The sequence below is a fragment of the Lepidochelys kempii genome, chromosome 8 (genome assembly GCF_965140285.1).
Source record: "Lepidochelys kempii isolate rLepKem1 chromosome 8, rLepKem1.hap1, whole genome shotgun sequence".
NCBI classification, from domain to species: Eukaryota; Metazoa; Chordata; order Testudines; family Cheloniidae; genus Lepidochelys; species Lepidochelys kempii.
Window position 1 is genome coordinate 8861227 of NC_136387.1, and position 17329 is coordinate 8878555.

Below are 17329 nucleotides of genomic sequence, written 5' to 3' on the forward strand. Positions count from 1 at the left end.
GATGGTCAGTCAGAGCAGTAACACAAAATGAAGGTTAATGCCCAGACATCTTTTGAGACCATGTAAGTGTAAGACAAGCAGTCTTGGAATAGGAGGCTGCCCAGGTGAGAAACCTGGAGTGGAAGCTGGAAAGGAACAATGTGTTAAGGAAAGTCCAAGAGAGAGCTGAAAATACTCTATAGCACCGATTTCTGCTCCAATGGGAAACTGACCTGTTACAAAGACCCTGACTAGGCTGTTGCTCAGCAAAGGGGAAACAGCAACAAAAACAGATCAGTTCTGCTGCCCAGGGAGTGCAAACTGTCAGACAGCCTACATCGCTGGCTGCCTGCCACAGAACGGTGCTGTGCAGGGACTCTGGCCCAGATCCTCAAAGGTATCGGGGCTCCTCACTTCCATTGATTTCCATGCAAGTGACAAGACTACATAGAATCGTAGGACTGGAAGGGTCCTCAAGAGGTCATCTAGTCCAGTCCCCTGCACTCATGGCCGGACTAAGTATTATCTAGACCATCCCTGACAGGCATTTGTCTAACCTGCTTTTAAAAATCTCCAGTGGTGGAGATTCCACAACCTCTCTAGGCAATTTATTCCCAAGCTTAACTGCCCTAACCGTAAGTTGTTTTTTTTTTTCTAATGTCCAACCTAAACCGCCCTTGCTGCAATTTAAGCCCATTGCTTCTTGTCCCATCCGCATAGGTTAAGGCAAACAATTTTTCTCCGTCCTCCTTGTATAACCTCTTATGTACTTGAAAACTGTTCTCATGTCCCCTCTCAGTCTTCGCTTCTCCAGACTAAACAAACCCAGTTTTTTCAATCTTCCCTCATAGGTCATGTTTTCTAGACCTTTAATCATTTTTGTTGCTCTTCTTTGGACTTTCTCCAATTTGTCCACATCTTTCCTGAAATGTGACACCCAGAACTGGACACAATTCTCCAGTTAAAGCTAATCGGCGCGGAGTAGAGCGGAAGAATTACTTCTCATGTCTTGCTTACAACACTCCTGCTAATACATCCCAGAATGATGTTTGCTTTTTTTGCAACAGTGTTACACTGTTCACTCATATTTAGCTTGTGATCCGTTATGACCCCCAGTTCACTTTCCACAGTCCTCCTTCCTAGACAGTCATTTCCCATTTTCTATGTGTGCAACTGATTGTTCCTTCCACAGTGGAGTACTTTGCATTTGTCCTTATTTAATTTTGTCCTATTTACTTCAGACCATTTCTCGAGTTTGTCCAGATCATTTTTAATTTTAATCCTATCCTCCAAAGCACTTGCAACCCCTTCCAGTTTGGTATCGTCCGCAAACTTTATACGTGTACTCTCTATGCCAGTATCTAAATCACTGATGATTTAGATAATACCTTCAGGATTTGGGCCTGTGTCCAGTGTATAGAGTTATTTTGAGGACAGGGCTGCAGGTGCTACCGAGCGGCTATAGCCTCCTTTCCTCTATTCTGTTGTGTCTGTTTAGACTGTAAGTGCTTTGAGGCCAGGACTGTCCACTGCTTTGTGTTTGAGCAGTGCCTAGCACAGTGGGGACATGGTTTTTAGTTGGTCCCCAGCCACTATCATAATAAACGTAATTAATATTAATAACAGGTGCATTTGTGGAAAACCCGTTTATTTGGGTTTTCCACAAGGAGAAAGGTTTGGCCATAAAGTAAGAGTGCAGAGTTGCCATTACATCAGTGATCTCTGCCAGTGCCATATATGGCTGCGGGCCCATTGTTGGAATGTATTTTGCAGCATTTCCAGACCTTTAGCTCTCACCAGCTCCAACGCAAACAGCATTGCTGCAATCGCCTTCCTCCCAAGGAGGAAGAGGAAAGAGAAAGAAGGGGGAGGAGGAAAGCCAGATGACTTGATGGCTTCTTTGGAGTAATTGCACTCAAGCAACAATAAAACCATAATAGCCATTTTTTTTAACTTGAATATTGCTTGCAAAGATACAGCAGCTCTCTAGGATGTTCCTAGGGAACGGTAGAGCATAAGCAAGGGCTTTCTTTGAACAGTTTGGGCTGGAAGCTAAGTTAAATGCATTAAATTAACTGTTAAAATAATCTTGGAGGACTTTTAGCCGAAAGATTAAACTGAATGTTGTTTCGTCTCTGTTTTTTCTTTTTAATCTCAGCAAAAAAGGATTTACAGTCGATTTCAAAATCCATATTTTAAATAAATTGCAAATACTCTCTTGTGGACATGGCTTGTATGAAAAGGATTATTACGCAGCACAATCCCTTTGTCTAGGGAAATGTAGGTTAAAGAGAAATGGAGATGTAAATAAACGTAAAACTTTTAAGTGGACTCTGCAATATACATGTTTGCTTTTCTCTCGTGATTTTCCCACTACAGCTTCCCATGCAATTTAAGCTATTCATCGAAAAAGCCTAGGATCATTTCTTTTCGCTGTCATCAGTAAATATTTGGGCTCAAACAGTTCAAACATCAGCTTTAAATAGTCTGCTTTGCTTTTTTCCCAGTCTGGCCTCTGTCCTTTTTTTACCCAGTAAAGTAATGTACATGATTTTGCTTGGAAAAGATAGAAGACAGTGCTCATTTTACTGTCTGACTATCTACTTCTCACAAAGATTGAATCTTTCTTTGACTTACTTTGAACTTCAGATAGTTAAGCAATGACACATGCCATAGCAGGTATTTATCATTCGTAACCATTCCCCGTGAAGATGTGAGTCCACTGCTGAAATAATATATACAGGATTTGTATCTTATTGCACATGAATATAGAATTAAAATTTGGGGCCCAATTCTTCCGTATAGGCACCAGATCAAAATCTTCCTCTGTAATGTAGGTGCAATTATGTGTTTGCATTTTGGAATGGTAGTAATAGTTTGCCTAAGAAAGAGAGAATCACAAAGAGGGTTTGAAAAAAATCCATGGTGAGTTTTAAGACAGCCAAAATTAGGCTTTTATGTCACTGGCAAATTGCCTAGCACTAGCGCAGGAATAGCAATAGGATTTTGTGCACCTGTCACACGATATTTCATAGGTGTATTCGGGAGCTGTGTTGCACTAACCGTGTGGCAGTGAAAACCTCTGGAATGAAGGTGTAGAGAGCAGTGAGAGAACAGAGAGAAAAGGAATGCACAGATTATAGATGCATAAGTTGTGAAAGGTGAGAAATGGGATGGACTGAAGACTGGATTTCGACCTCCACTTTGATTGTATTTTTGCTGCTGTGAATTTAAGCCTCATCTGTAACGTTCTCTCAGGATAGTTTTTGCCAATTTGTTTAATGTATTTAAAGAACTAAAGAGAAAAGCAGCAAGAAGTAAAGAAAGCCAGAGCTTCAGAAATATTTCCCCATCTCCTTGATTTTCTTGATGTTCATGTCAAAGTTAGAAAGGAACATTATTAATTACAGGCATCTAAAATAGAGCTATTGTAGTCTATCATTCAAGGTGACAGACTGACATCTCCGGAGTGGATCACTGAGCATTACCATTCACAATCTCAAGAGCTCAGGCTCACATGATAACTAGCTCTGACAGTTTCTGCAGATGTATTTGACCTTTTTTTGATGTCCACGTGTGTGAGAGAGGTTATACCAGAGTGCAGGGATGTGTTATGTTCTTACCTAGACAAAGCGCAAACAGATACTTTCATTCTGATTAACTTTTATTTTAGAAAGAACAAATGTAAAGTCACCATGTGTGTCTCCTCTGTATTGTTGTTTGTGTTGCGGGAGCACCTAGAGAAGCAGGGTGCCGTTGCAGTAGGCACTGTACACACATGACAATAAGACATTCCCTGCCCCAAAGAGATTACAATCTAATTAACAGGCAGCAACAACTCGGCTCTCAAATGACTGGTCTTCTCGTCAGACCACAAAGCTCTTAGCAATTGCAAGGTATAATACACAGAAAAAGATAAAGTATATATGGTACAAAGTGGATTCTTTGTGAATAGTTTCTGGAGCATTAAATGAACGTGTTAACACAGGGCATGGTAGAATGTTTCTTGGAGATATTTTTATGCAGAATACCTAATAGAAAATGGTAGTGCTCAAAAACCATACCAACCATTAGAACTGGCATAATTTTTATAGGTGAAGAATCCAAATACATTAAAAATTCTTAAACCGTAATTCTCAGGAGCATGAAAACAGCTCTGAAATTCTCCCCGCTGGATTACATTTTAGGAAGATAGGTAGATAACTGATGGTGCAGTGTATTGTAAAGGTTTTCATCTCTTAGCTGGAAGTTGAGCTCAAGGCCTAAGTGAAATTAGTTGGTGGTCCCGTTCCTATTAGATAAGTGTACAAATCACAATTAGCATGAAATAATTCCTTTGCTGAAAGTCTCAGCAGGGGTTGACCAGCAGGGAAACTAAGCTACAAAGACATCCAGAGCCTGGTGGGAGAGGGGCTCATTGGCAGGGCTCTGTGTGTAAGCTTGCTGTGTTGCTGCACAGGTCTCTGCTTGGTATCTCAATCTCCGGGGTTATTAGACTGGCGCCTGTCACAAGTGTGAAATTTTCCACAAAGAAAAAAACACAATCACATAGGAATGCATTGACCTTGGCATGGTGGTTCATAGCTCACGGCCACCTGAAGTGGTAACACCAAGAGTTACTGGAGATTTCCCAGGGCTGGATCATTTAGACCATATCTGTATTTGGAAATATTAATTAAAAATTCCCACGGGTGCTACCACAAAATTCCCTAATGGAGACATAGCCCTAAGGACCTCTTCAAAGGCAGCTGTACTTACAGAAAGTTGTATGCCTGGGGTGAAATTCTGGTACCCTTCAAGTCAATGGCAGAACTCCCATTTGACTTCAGTAGGGCCTGGATTTCCCTGTCCCTCTGGAGGAACTCCACTGATTAACATTGAGGTTCTGTTTCAAAGTTTTTTAAAACAACCCCTCCCTTTCTGACATGCAGATGGAATTTAAAATACAGGATTTTAATAATACTTTTCCAAGGAACTGCTCACAAAAAGCAATTGGCGCTGAGTGTTTGAGTCCGTGTTTATTCGGCCTAGTAATATCATCGCTATCTTGTCTTCAGAGCAGCTAGCCTGAGCACTTTACACTACTGTTCTTAGCATATGCACAGGCCTAGAGTCTATCATGTAGTTTGAAGATATTCGGACTGCAGTGTTCTTCCTCAGTACTGCCAATCGCACAGCCTCCTTTTGCTGATCAATACCATGTCGCTGGAGGTGAGAGTCACTTGCCTCCAAACCTAGTTAACAGTAAGTCGTAGCGATAATAGCCAGAAACAAAGAAGAAAGCTGAGGGGGAAGGAAGGAAGGGAAGAGGGAACTGAAATAAGATAAGTAATGTAAGCACTGTCTCCTGTGATCATCTCATTATGCCTAAGATCGATAGGAACATCAAAACAAAGTCAGAAAGATGGCTCTGAGCTCAGACCTTTGCAGCCCTGGCCAGGATCACCGGTGCAGCCCATATCATATTTTGCCACACAACTGCTTTCCCTGTCCATTGCAACCCTCCCTGGCCAGATCATTTGTAGAATTGATACGTTTTTAAAAGTCGTTCCTGGAGGAGAGCATAAGGGGTTAACCCTTTGCTGTCACTGGAAGAGAAAATGCGTGGCTGGGTCTTTAAGAAAGCAGGGACATACTGAGCATCCCTGCCCAGGTCGTATGTAAGGACGGCCTGGAATCATGCTGCCCTTGACTGGCTATTATGCATTGCATGCTCAGGTGCAGCAATTGACTATTTATTTATACCTATTGGAGAGTATTATTGGATTTTAAAAAAGCACAAAGAGCCTTCTTAAAGAGGCTGGTAGGAAGCTCTGCCGGGTTTTATTATTCAGAATTCCTAACTAAAATGCTGACATTTTTTTCCCTGATTGGACCAGTCTCACGTAGTTTGTTTCACTTAATGTGTTATTTATATTGCAGTAACACCCGGATGCCACAATCAGGCTCAGGACCAAGCTAATTATAGGCCTGTCAACCTGACCGATCCCTGGCAAGATAGTGGAGTGGCTGATATGAGAGTCAATAAAGAATTAAAGGAGGGCAATGTGATTAATGCAAATCAACCCAGGTTTTATGGAAAACAGAGCCTATCAAACTACCTTGATATCTTTTTTTTTTTTATGAGATTACAAGTTTGGTTGATAAAGGTAACAGTGTTGGCATAATATACCTAGACTTCCGTAAGGCATTTGACTAGATACTGTGTGACATTTTGATTAAAAACTATAACAATATTAAATTAACATGGCACACATTAAATGGATTAAAAACTGGCTAACTGATAGGTCTCAAAGTGTAATTGTAAATGGGGATTTGTCATCAAGCGGATGTGTCTCCAGTGGGGTCCTACAGGGATAGGTTCTTGGCCCTATGCTATTTAACATTTTATCAATGACCTGGATGAAAGCATAAGATCATCACTAATAAAATTTGCAGGTGACATAAAAATTGTGGGAATGGTAAATAATAACAGGACCCATCACTGATACAGAACAATCTGGATGACTTGGTAAACTGAGTGCAAGCAAAACTATGCATGTTAATATGGGTAAATGTAAATATATACTTTTAGGAACTAAGAACGTAGGCCATACTTACAGAATGGGGGACTCTGACTCAGGAAAATTTTGGCAGGGGGGTTGTGGTGGATGATCGGTTGAACGTGGGCCCCCAATGTGACGCTGTGGCCAAAGAGCTAATGCAATCATGGGGGCCAGAAAGAGGGAAATCTCAAGTAGGAGTAGAGAGGTTATTTTACCAATGTGTTTGGCACTGGTGCAACTGCTACTGCAATACTATATCCAGTTTTGGTGTCTACAGTTCAAGAAGGATGTTGACAAATTGGAGAAGGTTCAGAGAAGAGCCACAAGAATGATTAAAAGATTAGAAAACATGCCTTATAGTGATTAGACTCAAAGAGCTCAATCTATTTAGTTAAGGAATGACTTGATTATAGCCTGTAAATGTCTACATGGGAAACAAATACTTAATAATGGGCTTTTTCAGTCTAGCTGAGAAAGGTATAATATGATCCAATGGCTAGAAGTTGAAGCTAGACAAATTCAGACTGAACACAAGACGTGTTTTTGACATTGAGGGTAGTTAACTATTGGAACAATTTACCAAGGGTTGGGGTGGATTCTCCATCACTTCCAATTTTTGAAAACAAGATTGGATGTTTTCCTAAAAGATCTGCTCCAGGAATTATTTTGGGGAAGTTCTCTGGCCTGTGTTACACAGGAGCTCAACCAACGTAATCACAATGGTTCCCTTCTGACTTTGGAATCTATGATGCTGTGAATCTATGATCACATCATGCCAGGCAGTGGCCGAGTCCATGGTAAAAGAGAGTCCCTGCCCTAAAGGGCTTTCAGTTGTTGTTAATTAGAATGTTAATGAATTAGAGCAGCATGCTGTACCGCCTGTGTGCCGGTCTTGTTCTCATTTGATCTGAGTGGCTCGTTTTCCAATAACTATGGGGTGATATGAGATGATTGTATTCTGTCCTGCGCACAGAACCCCATCCAAGAACCAAACACTTTTAATGTGCCAGGAAGTGCAATGTTCAGCTCTGACGATGGAATTCTAGCCCTCTCTGGGTCATTTTGTACTGCAGTCTTTAACTAGATAAAGCCTTGCCGCATCTATGTACTTTATATTTAAGCGGAAATGTTGTATATAGACTTTTTTTTTTCCCTACTGCAAAATAATTATTCTAGCTGCACAGAGTCCCCAACCAGCTCGTGTTGTGTCATGCAACAAGCCCATTCTAGCTGCTTCCAAATTGGCATTCTGCAATATGTGAAGTCACTGTGTTTCCCAGCCTACTTCCTGCATTTCCAGAAGTGAGAAGTTCAGTCTTTCCCCATCACTGTTGGCTTAAAACCTTTCCAATTTCTGATTAAGGACAAGCAAAGAAATGGCTCCTGGTGTTGCTCATAATTACACAATGGAAGCACAACATGCACTGAAGGTTTACAAGGCCTATAATTTAGACAACATAACATGTAACTAGTTCATGGAGTGAGAGAACCTCTTGATCAGACTCTTTGGGCAGCAAATTGAAGTCCAAAAATGACCTCAGACGCTGAGTGATGCAGCAATTAGAGTGAAAGGCATCCGACCAGGATGCTTTGTTCTTTTCTGGATGCAGGCCCTGGGTAACCTTGGTGGAAAGTCGCTAGATTTCCGTGAACCTCAGCCATTCTGGCTGGAAGCTGGTTTAGAAAGCAGACCCTTACTGGAAAACCAGACACTGCATCAAAGCTTAGAGTTCCTGAATAAATAAAAGAAAACAAATGCCTTTCATTTCTTGGAGCAGCTGCTGAACTTGAATTACTGTTATATCTTATCATTTTCTGTAAATACTCCCTATGATGTTTAAATGTACTTAAAATGCATACTCGGATTAATACTGAGATGTTGCTAAGTGCCACGCTTTGATGGTGCTATCATAAGGTTTACAAGTACAGAACTAGAAAACAAAGGTCTGTTCCTGCATTCCAGCCATACTCAGAAATCCTGTTGACTACATTACTTGGGACCTAGGGTCCTTTTTAGAGAATGCGGAAAAGAAACATGATGAAATAAAATGCAGGGTACCTGAACTTTTTGTTTTCTAAAATATGACTGCTGTGTCATCTGCTTCCCCCACTCTCTGCCCCAACACTGTTATTCACACAACTTCAGTTGTACGGATGGGTGGTGAGAGGTACTGCTGGAGAGGCAGACTTGAATTAGTAAATATACACAGCATACTTTGTGCTTGTACAGGATCTCAGGACACTTTTTACAATATTAATTCACTTTCACAGCACACGTGAGTATTAGCCCCATTTTACAGATGTGGGAAAAACTGAGTCTCGGAGAAGTGACTTGGGTAAGGTCACACCACTCATCAATGACAGAGCTGAGAACAGAAACTGGGTCTCCTGCTGCCCAGTCCTGTGCTCTAACCACTGCAGCACACACTAATTCAGCATGATTTAGTACAAAGATTGACAGCTGCACAGTTGGTAGGCTTGGGTACAAGATAGTAAATGATGCTATGTTTGTACTTGTGGCATTTAGCCCCAAATACAAACTGTTTAATTCCTTAATTAATGCTTTGCTGCGTTCATTCCTGATCTACGGTTAACTCATTTAGACGATTCCAGTCATATCCACCCACTGTAGCACAGCAAGCTTTTACAAATGGAATCCATCGGCTGAATAAATAATAAAGAGCTCCTGCTGAAATACATTCAGGAAACACGTTATGGAAACAAATTGACTGTATTATTTAGTATGTTGATATGTAAACCTGTCCAGCACAACAGTGGCTTAGCTGATGCACTTACTATCTATTAGTTTTCATTTGCCTTGATTGAAAACCCTGGATAGGAGAAGGTATGAGAGAAATATATAGCTGCTTAAATAAGACCGTATACAAGCAATTTTCAAGCTTTTGTTGGGTGAAAACATACTGGTAAGGCTGCAGGTCTGCAAATCTTAAAATGTTAGCACACTCAATTCCATTAACTTTACCTTTCTTGGTATATTATATAAAATAGATCACTTAAAACTCCAGCATGGAGCCAGAAGAGTACCCAGAAGTCACCTACTACAGTACAGGCCCAACAAAGAAAATAACAGAACGCCACTAGCCGTCACCTTCAGCCCCCAACTAAAACCTCTCCAACGCATCATCAAGGATCTACAACCTATCCTGAAGGACGACCCATCACTCTCACAGATCTTGGGAGACAGGCCAGTCCTTGCTTACAGACAGCCCCGCAACCTAAAGCAAATACTCACCAGCAACCACACACCACATAACAGAACTACTAACCCAGGAACCTATCCTTGCAACAAAGCCCATTGCCAACTGTGTCCACATATCTGTTCAGGGGACACCATCATAGGGCCTAATCACATCAGCCACACTATCAGAGGCTCGTTCACCTGCACAATCACCAATGTGATATATGCCATCATGTGCCAGCAATGCCCCTCTGCCGTGTACATTGGTCAAACTGGACAGTCTCTCCCTCAGACTCTATGGACACAAATCAGACGTCAAGAATTATAACATTCATAAACCAATCGGAGAACACTTCAATCTCTCTGGTCACTCGATTACAGACCTAAAAGTGGCAATTCTTCAGCAAAAAAACTTCAAAAACAGACTCCAACGAGAGACTGCTGAATTGGAATTAATTTGCAAACTGGATACAATTAACTTAGGCTTGACTCGAGACTGGGAGTGGATGGGTCATTACACAAAGTAGAACTATTTCCCCATGTTTATCCCCCCACCCCCACCCCACCCTATTCTTCAGATGTTTTTGTCAACTGCTGGAAATGGCCCACCTTGATTATCACTACAAAAGGTTGTTCCCCCCCCCTCACCCCGCTCTCCTGCTGGTAATAGCTCATCTTAAGTGATCACTCTGGTTACAGTGTGTATGGTAACAGCCATTGTTTCATGTTCTCTGTGTATATAAATCTCCCCACTGTATTTTCCACTGAATGCATCCGATGAAGCGAGCTGTAGCTCACGAAAGCTTATGCTCAAATAAATTTGTTAGTCTCTAGGGTGCCACAAAAAGAAAAGGAGGAATTGTGGCACCTTAGAGACTAACAAATTTATTTGAGCATAAGTTTCCTTTTCTTTTTGTAAACCCTAGAGAATGGGAAAGCTAAGATGACTATCAAACAGTTCACCTGTCCTTCCTTCAAGAGCAAATAAATCCTCCTGTGTATTGACAGCAGAACAACAACAGGATTCTAAGGAAAATATGGAAAGGATGGTTTGTTTTTTTAACTGTCACTAAGATATTTTTTCCTTTTCTTAATTTGTCCCTTTTTGTTGTAAATGCTATTCTGGATTAACATAGTTTGATGAAACGTTGAAAAGAGCTTGCTGTAACTGTGATCATTGCTGATAGAAATGATGCATTTGCATTGCTTAAGTTCAGAGAAATAATTAAAATGATTAAGATCCGTTGTGGGAGAACAGCACTGGATTGTGTTGACTGACGTTGTGATTTGACATGTTCAGACTAATTAATGTCTGCATTCCCAATCATAGCTGAAAAGGAAAAACAAACCTCCAAGGACATATTATCCACTGTGGACCTTTTCTTTTTTAAGCATTTTCAGTTTCATTTGCTTTACCAGCTAGTCAGCGTCATCTGGCCACTTGTTAAATTTTCAAACCGACATTTTTGTGCTTGTTCCCATGCAGCCCCACACACTTGGGAGTTGCTCCCCATTCACATCTGCAAAGATGTCTCATTAATGACCTTCAAATCCTTCCTCCAAACTCTTCTGCTGTGATGCCCACAAAAAACTTGACAATGGTTCAGCTGCCAGAGTGCAGAGACCCTAATGGTCATACTGACTAATATCATCTAATTGTTTCCTTGTACTCCCTGGTCTATTTATATCCATCTGTTGCCTCTTGTCTTATGCTTAGATCAGGGGTGGCCAATCTGAGCCTGAGAAGGAGCCAGAATTTACCAATGTACAATGCTAGAGAGACACGGTAATACATTGGCAGCCCTTCATCAGCTCCCCCCAGCTCCCAGCGCCTCCTGCCCACTGGCAGCCTGGCCGATCAGCACCTCCCTCTCTTTCCCCACACCTCCTGGTCAGCTGTTTCATGGCATGCAGGAGGCTCTGGGGGGGGAGGGGGAGGAGCGAGGGCACAGCACACTCAGGGGAGGGGGCGGGAAGGGGTGGAGTGGGGGCAGGGCCTGTGGCAGAGCCAATGGTTGAGCAGTGAGCACCCCCCAGCACGTTGGAAAGTTGGTGCCTGTAACTCCAGCTCTGGAGTCGGTGCCTCTACAAGGAGCCGCATGTGGCTCTGGAGCCATAGGTTGGCCACCCCGACTTTGATTGTAAGCCCCTTGGGGCAGGGACTGTCTTTTTGTTCTGTGTTTGTACAACACCTAACACAATGGGGTCCAGGTCTATGACTAGGACTCCTACGCACTACGGCAATAAAATAATACAAATTATAAGAATTTGTCAGAATATTTAGGCCTGTATTCTGCAAAGCTGCACTTGAAGCCAATGGAATGACTCTGTGCCTAAAGCTAAGTGCATGCATAAGTCTTTGGAGGATTAAAAAAAAATAAAAATGGCATCCTCTGAAAATCAGATGTCAAGCTGAGCACCCAGAAACTGAGACACACAAAATCACTTGTAACTTTTGAAAATCTTTTTGGAAATCCGATGGTGTATAAACACAGTAAAGAAACAAAAATGGAAAACCATCTATCATGTAGAGGGAGACTATTAAAGCTGAAAGTATTGTATGCTCAAGCTGTTTTATTTGTGTAATCATTTGTTTAGCCGTCATTCTGATGGTTTATTTCTACCCACGCAACTTTCTGAATGTGTACAAAAATGACACTAGTTTTATTGCAAAGCTTTGCATAGTGATATGGGAATTTAAACGCTCTATCACTTGCAGAGAGCACAGCGGGTAAGGAATTTCTTTAAAGACTGGAGGGGCACTCAGCTCAGCTGAATTTTAGATCAGTTAGAATAAATTAAAATATATATTAGTTCATCTAAAATAATATTCATAAAGTCAATAATCTGAATCTGAGAGTTAGGCTGTTAAAACTGGATACATCATTACTGGAAAGAGAAGAAATTGAGAAAGAAATTGCAGCCTAATGAAAAGAAGATATTTAAATGCCAGAGCAACTGATTATGGTTATGGCATATTTGAGAAAGTAGATAAATGATGGGTCAATGTGTAAAGAGAACATGTTCAGAAAACATATGGGTTGCTTAAAAGTCATAGAAGGATAATGATGTGCTCAGAGGGATGTAACAAAGAGACAAACACAGCCAAAGAAAACAGAATATTCCGTGCATTATAAAGGGCTGGCAGCTCCTGGGTTCCATTGTTAGTGTTAATACAAAACAGCATGACGTACGCTAATGCCAGGCAGGGAAGTCCAGTGGAGAGGAAGAAAAGAACATGTTGCAGGAAAACATAGTGCAGATGTAATGGGTATTAAATCCTTCATTTCCACTGCCATCGAATGTACATCTCAGTCACCAGTTAGTAACAATCTCCCCAAATTGCAAACATTTCAAACTGTGACTGATTGTCCTATCTTTCAGTAACCAAGCAATTCTAAATATTATCTATATTGCAAGCAGTATTCTGATTCTGTGACTCTCCCATTGAATACAAAATTGTTGTTTTTTCTTTATTCTTACCAGTGATGAAAAGCTATTCTGTTAGCCTTCGTGAATGACTTTAAAATATTTCAGTTCTGTTGTTTACTGGAAGCTTCTTGAACGTCCAAAACCCATTTTTCAGTTCCTACCATTGAGGCCCTATGTCCTTGTGACCTGGTGTGCCTGGGGTAGACTTCACTGGAAATGCCAAGGCTGCAAAAAGGAGAGTAGATACTCCTAAGACTGGCAGGTAACACTGGTGTTAAACTCTCCAACCAGTCACAAATTATGCTTCCAATTCCCCACACTGGTTAGCAAGAAGCTAAAAAAGAAATCACACAGCCCTCTTTATTGTATTCCAGTTCTCTGGCTCCCAATCAGCACCTAGGTGCAGTAAAGTGAGGAGTTATTTACAAACTTTTCTCACTATACAAAATGATCTTCTTACTCCAAAGGGCCTACCACATTGCCAGATCAATATTACGTTGGACCTTACCCAAAATATCATGCTGCCAGCCACTCCCTTAGTGTCTAAAACTAAAGGTTTATTATAAAGAAAAAAAGAAAGAACAAGAAGAGAGTTGTTAAATGGTAAAGCAATCACATGCATACAAAGACTTCAAAGTCTGTATATCAGGTTCTTAGCAGTATTGATGAGTTTGCTGGCTTGAAAGTCCCTCTGGAACACATCCACAGCTTGAATGGGTCATTCAGTCCTTTGTTCAGAGCTTCCTTTGTAGAAAAGTTACTCCAGAGGTAAGAAGCAGGAATGAAGACAAAATGGAGATGATGCAGCTGCCCTTTATATTCCTTTTGCCAGGTGGCTTGTACTTCCTGAGTCCCAAACACAAGTTTCACAGCACATGGCATGGAAAAGGCTTACAGTTCTCTGTACATAGGCATGCCTCTACAAAGCCTGCTGAGTCATAAGGTGTATCCCCTGGCTCCTTTCAGTGGGTTCATTGCATAGCTGATGACCCTTGATGGACCATCAAACAGGCAAGGCAGTGCTGATGCAAATCTGTCTGGGGGTGTCATCCAGAAACACAACAAGTTTGGAAATACAGCTATACCAAACATATCTATAACTCATCATACAAAGGAGATACAAACAAGATTCTCATACTTGGCAATTTATAACATTTTCGCAGACACCTCACATGGCATATCTGGTCGGATTCTTTGCAATTTTATAATATTGGTATCAACGATATCATAAAGTGTCCCACATAGTCCATACAGTGTCACAGTCCTCATCTCTCTAGCTGATGAGGACTTAAAGGGATTCTCTTGACTAGAGCTTGACAGTGCTAATACTTAATCAACTGGAAGAATTGCCATTGCTTGACCCAAGACCCACCCTCTCCTCTAAGGCTGCCACCAGAAATGTTATTAAGAGTACCCTGGGAGACTATTTCTCCAGTAGTGGAAAAGCACCTGGGTCGCAAAGCTACAGTATCAAATCACTGGCACTTTCTATCCTACTACTAAGTTCTCCATTTAAAATGCTTCAGCAAAGGGGATCAAATGCCCTTGGTTGGACAAACACAAGTATTACTAAAAGAAAAGGGGTACTTGTGGCACCTTAGAGACTAACAAATTTATTTGAGCATAAGCTTTCGTGAGCTACAGCTCATGAAAGCTTATGCTCAAATAAATTTGTTAGTACTCCTTTTCTTTTTGCGAATACAGACTAACACGGCTGCTACTCTGAAACAAGTATTACTGGGCGCATATGAAGTTCTGGACTCATGTTCCTCCACAGATGTAGAAAATAAGCAGGCAGCCTTGCTAACCAGTTCTCAAAGACAGTTTCAGCTAGTGAAATATGTTTCTATTCATGCCATGACAAGCAGCCCTTTCATTGAAATGGTTGGCTCTTGTTTCAGTCAGTGGCATGGTTTATGCAACCATCCTGCTAATTTTCAAGACCAGTTGAGCTAGACTTCAAGGTTTCAGCTGATGCTTCAGTTCTATCCAAATATTTGGAAGCTTTGGTTTAAAAAAAAATGAAAAATAGACATTATGAGACAAGCACAGAGAATGTCAAGAGAAGCTCATTTCAAGCATGTCCAAGAAAGCTCCAATCTATTATTCTGTCAATAGAGAGTTTGTCTTTCATTGTTTGTTTTCTTGTCTCGGGAAGACTGGAAGGACCATTTCCAACAATGCAAAGCCTCAGCTGTCATATCTGCTCTCATCACCCTAAAAACTAGGCATTCGGAGCTCTGCACCTTTCATAACAAATAAGACATTTTAAAAAAACCAAAAAGCCTCTGCCAACCGTTTGCCCATTGGGCATAGAACCAGGCGCCACCTCCAGACATTTAAACCTGTGCGAAGTGAGTGTAAAATGTTACCCCAGGCAAACAGTAGACGATAGTGGAGAATCAGGCCCAATAGCTTTCTGTGCCTCTCAAAATAATCTGCTGCAAATACATTGATTTGGCTTTCACCAGCACTCTGTTGGGCAGGGTCCCAGGGTCCCAAACAAAATTAACACATTTAAATCCAAAAGTCAATCAAGTTTCCATACGCTATTTTTAATTATTCCTGTTCAGAAATTTCAGGAGCTGCTGTAAACAGAAGAGCCAACTTTATTTTTAGGCACTTCCCATTTATCACACCCCTTATATGCGTTTTATTAAAACACATAAGGAAGTTTTATATTTGCATTACAGGCAAGCCCATCTAGACTCTTATCTTCTGAGACAAGATGCAACATCCCAAATTAGAGCTGGGTGAGTAAAGGATTTTTCAGTTCCCTGGCAATTCCAAAAAATTGAAAAAAAAAATCACTTCGGCTTAAACTGAAAATGAAAATGTTTGAAATTTTTGGCAAACGGAAAAGTTGAAAAAAATCATTTTGATTTGGAGCATTTTCAATGGGTTTCAATTTACAAAAAAACAAAATTAAAGGAAATTTCCAAACAAAAAGTTCATTTTTAATTGAAAAATCAAAACATTTCATTTAAAAAATGTGAAAACCAAATGTTTTGATTTTTCTTTAATTTTGGAGTGGAGGATTTCTACACGAACAATTTGGTAAAACTGACACAACTTCATGACATGTTTCTGTGTCACCAAATCTGCATTTGTTACTAAAAATATTTTTAGTCAAAAAGTTTGACCAGCTCTGTGCAAAATACTAGTCAAAGGTGACCCATGGGATCCTATAATGCAGCCTAATTGTGTCTTCCTCTCAAAAACAAATTGCTATGGAGACTACAATTCCCAACATGCAAAGCATCATCTTGATCTTCTTGAACCAAAATAGAGGATTGTATCTGGGGCCATTTAGCCTGTGTGTGTTAAACCTTGACAGGCAAGTGAGTCATGACTACAATCTGTTCCATTTTTTATGAAAATTTGGACAGCTGTCACACTCCTGGCAAATTACCAGCATGGCTCTCGGCTAGCCAAAGTTCAGCTTCTGTGTGAAGCAGCTGTTGTGTAAGAACACAGAAGTGAATATGTTTCTCATTGCTGAAACAAAATTAATGGAATAATAGCCTCCATAAGTGAATGGGGACAGAGTACATTTATTTAGAAAAATCTATTATAGCAAAATGAGATTTGCAAACGAACAGAACAGCAAAATAGTATGTGCACCAGGTTCACTACAATGAAGCTCTCATCACCAGCAGTCTAATAAAATGTTTCACCTGGCAAATACATGATCAGTGCACTGAGGTAGTACCAAACAAGACTGGATTGTACTACACTTATGTTGATTCTCACAGAACTGTTGAAAGCCATGAATGGACGATTCAATAGCTAGTGATGTCCACTTCCTATTAAATTACTGCCACATTCATTGTGAGACTTGGCAATACTGCCTTCTCTACACTCCAAGTTGTTTGTGGATAGATAGATTCCCACGAGGTAAGCAGATGTGAACACCTTTCTTTCCTCGCTCCCCTATCACCTCCCAAACTGTGCATATTATTGAATATTTTCCTTGCCACAATAATGTGGTATTCAGGTACCTAACGTAATAACTTATGTTAGCCTGCATGAGATGTAAAATAAAAGTCAAAACGATGCTTCTGAGCCATCCTGAGCCTTTTCTGGAGGCTTCCAGAGAAATAAATGTGTTCTTATTAAAACCTCAGCACTTAAAAAATCCTTGATTCTGAACAATAGCAAAATGAAGAGAAAC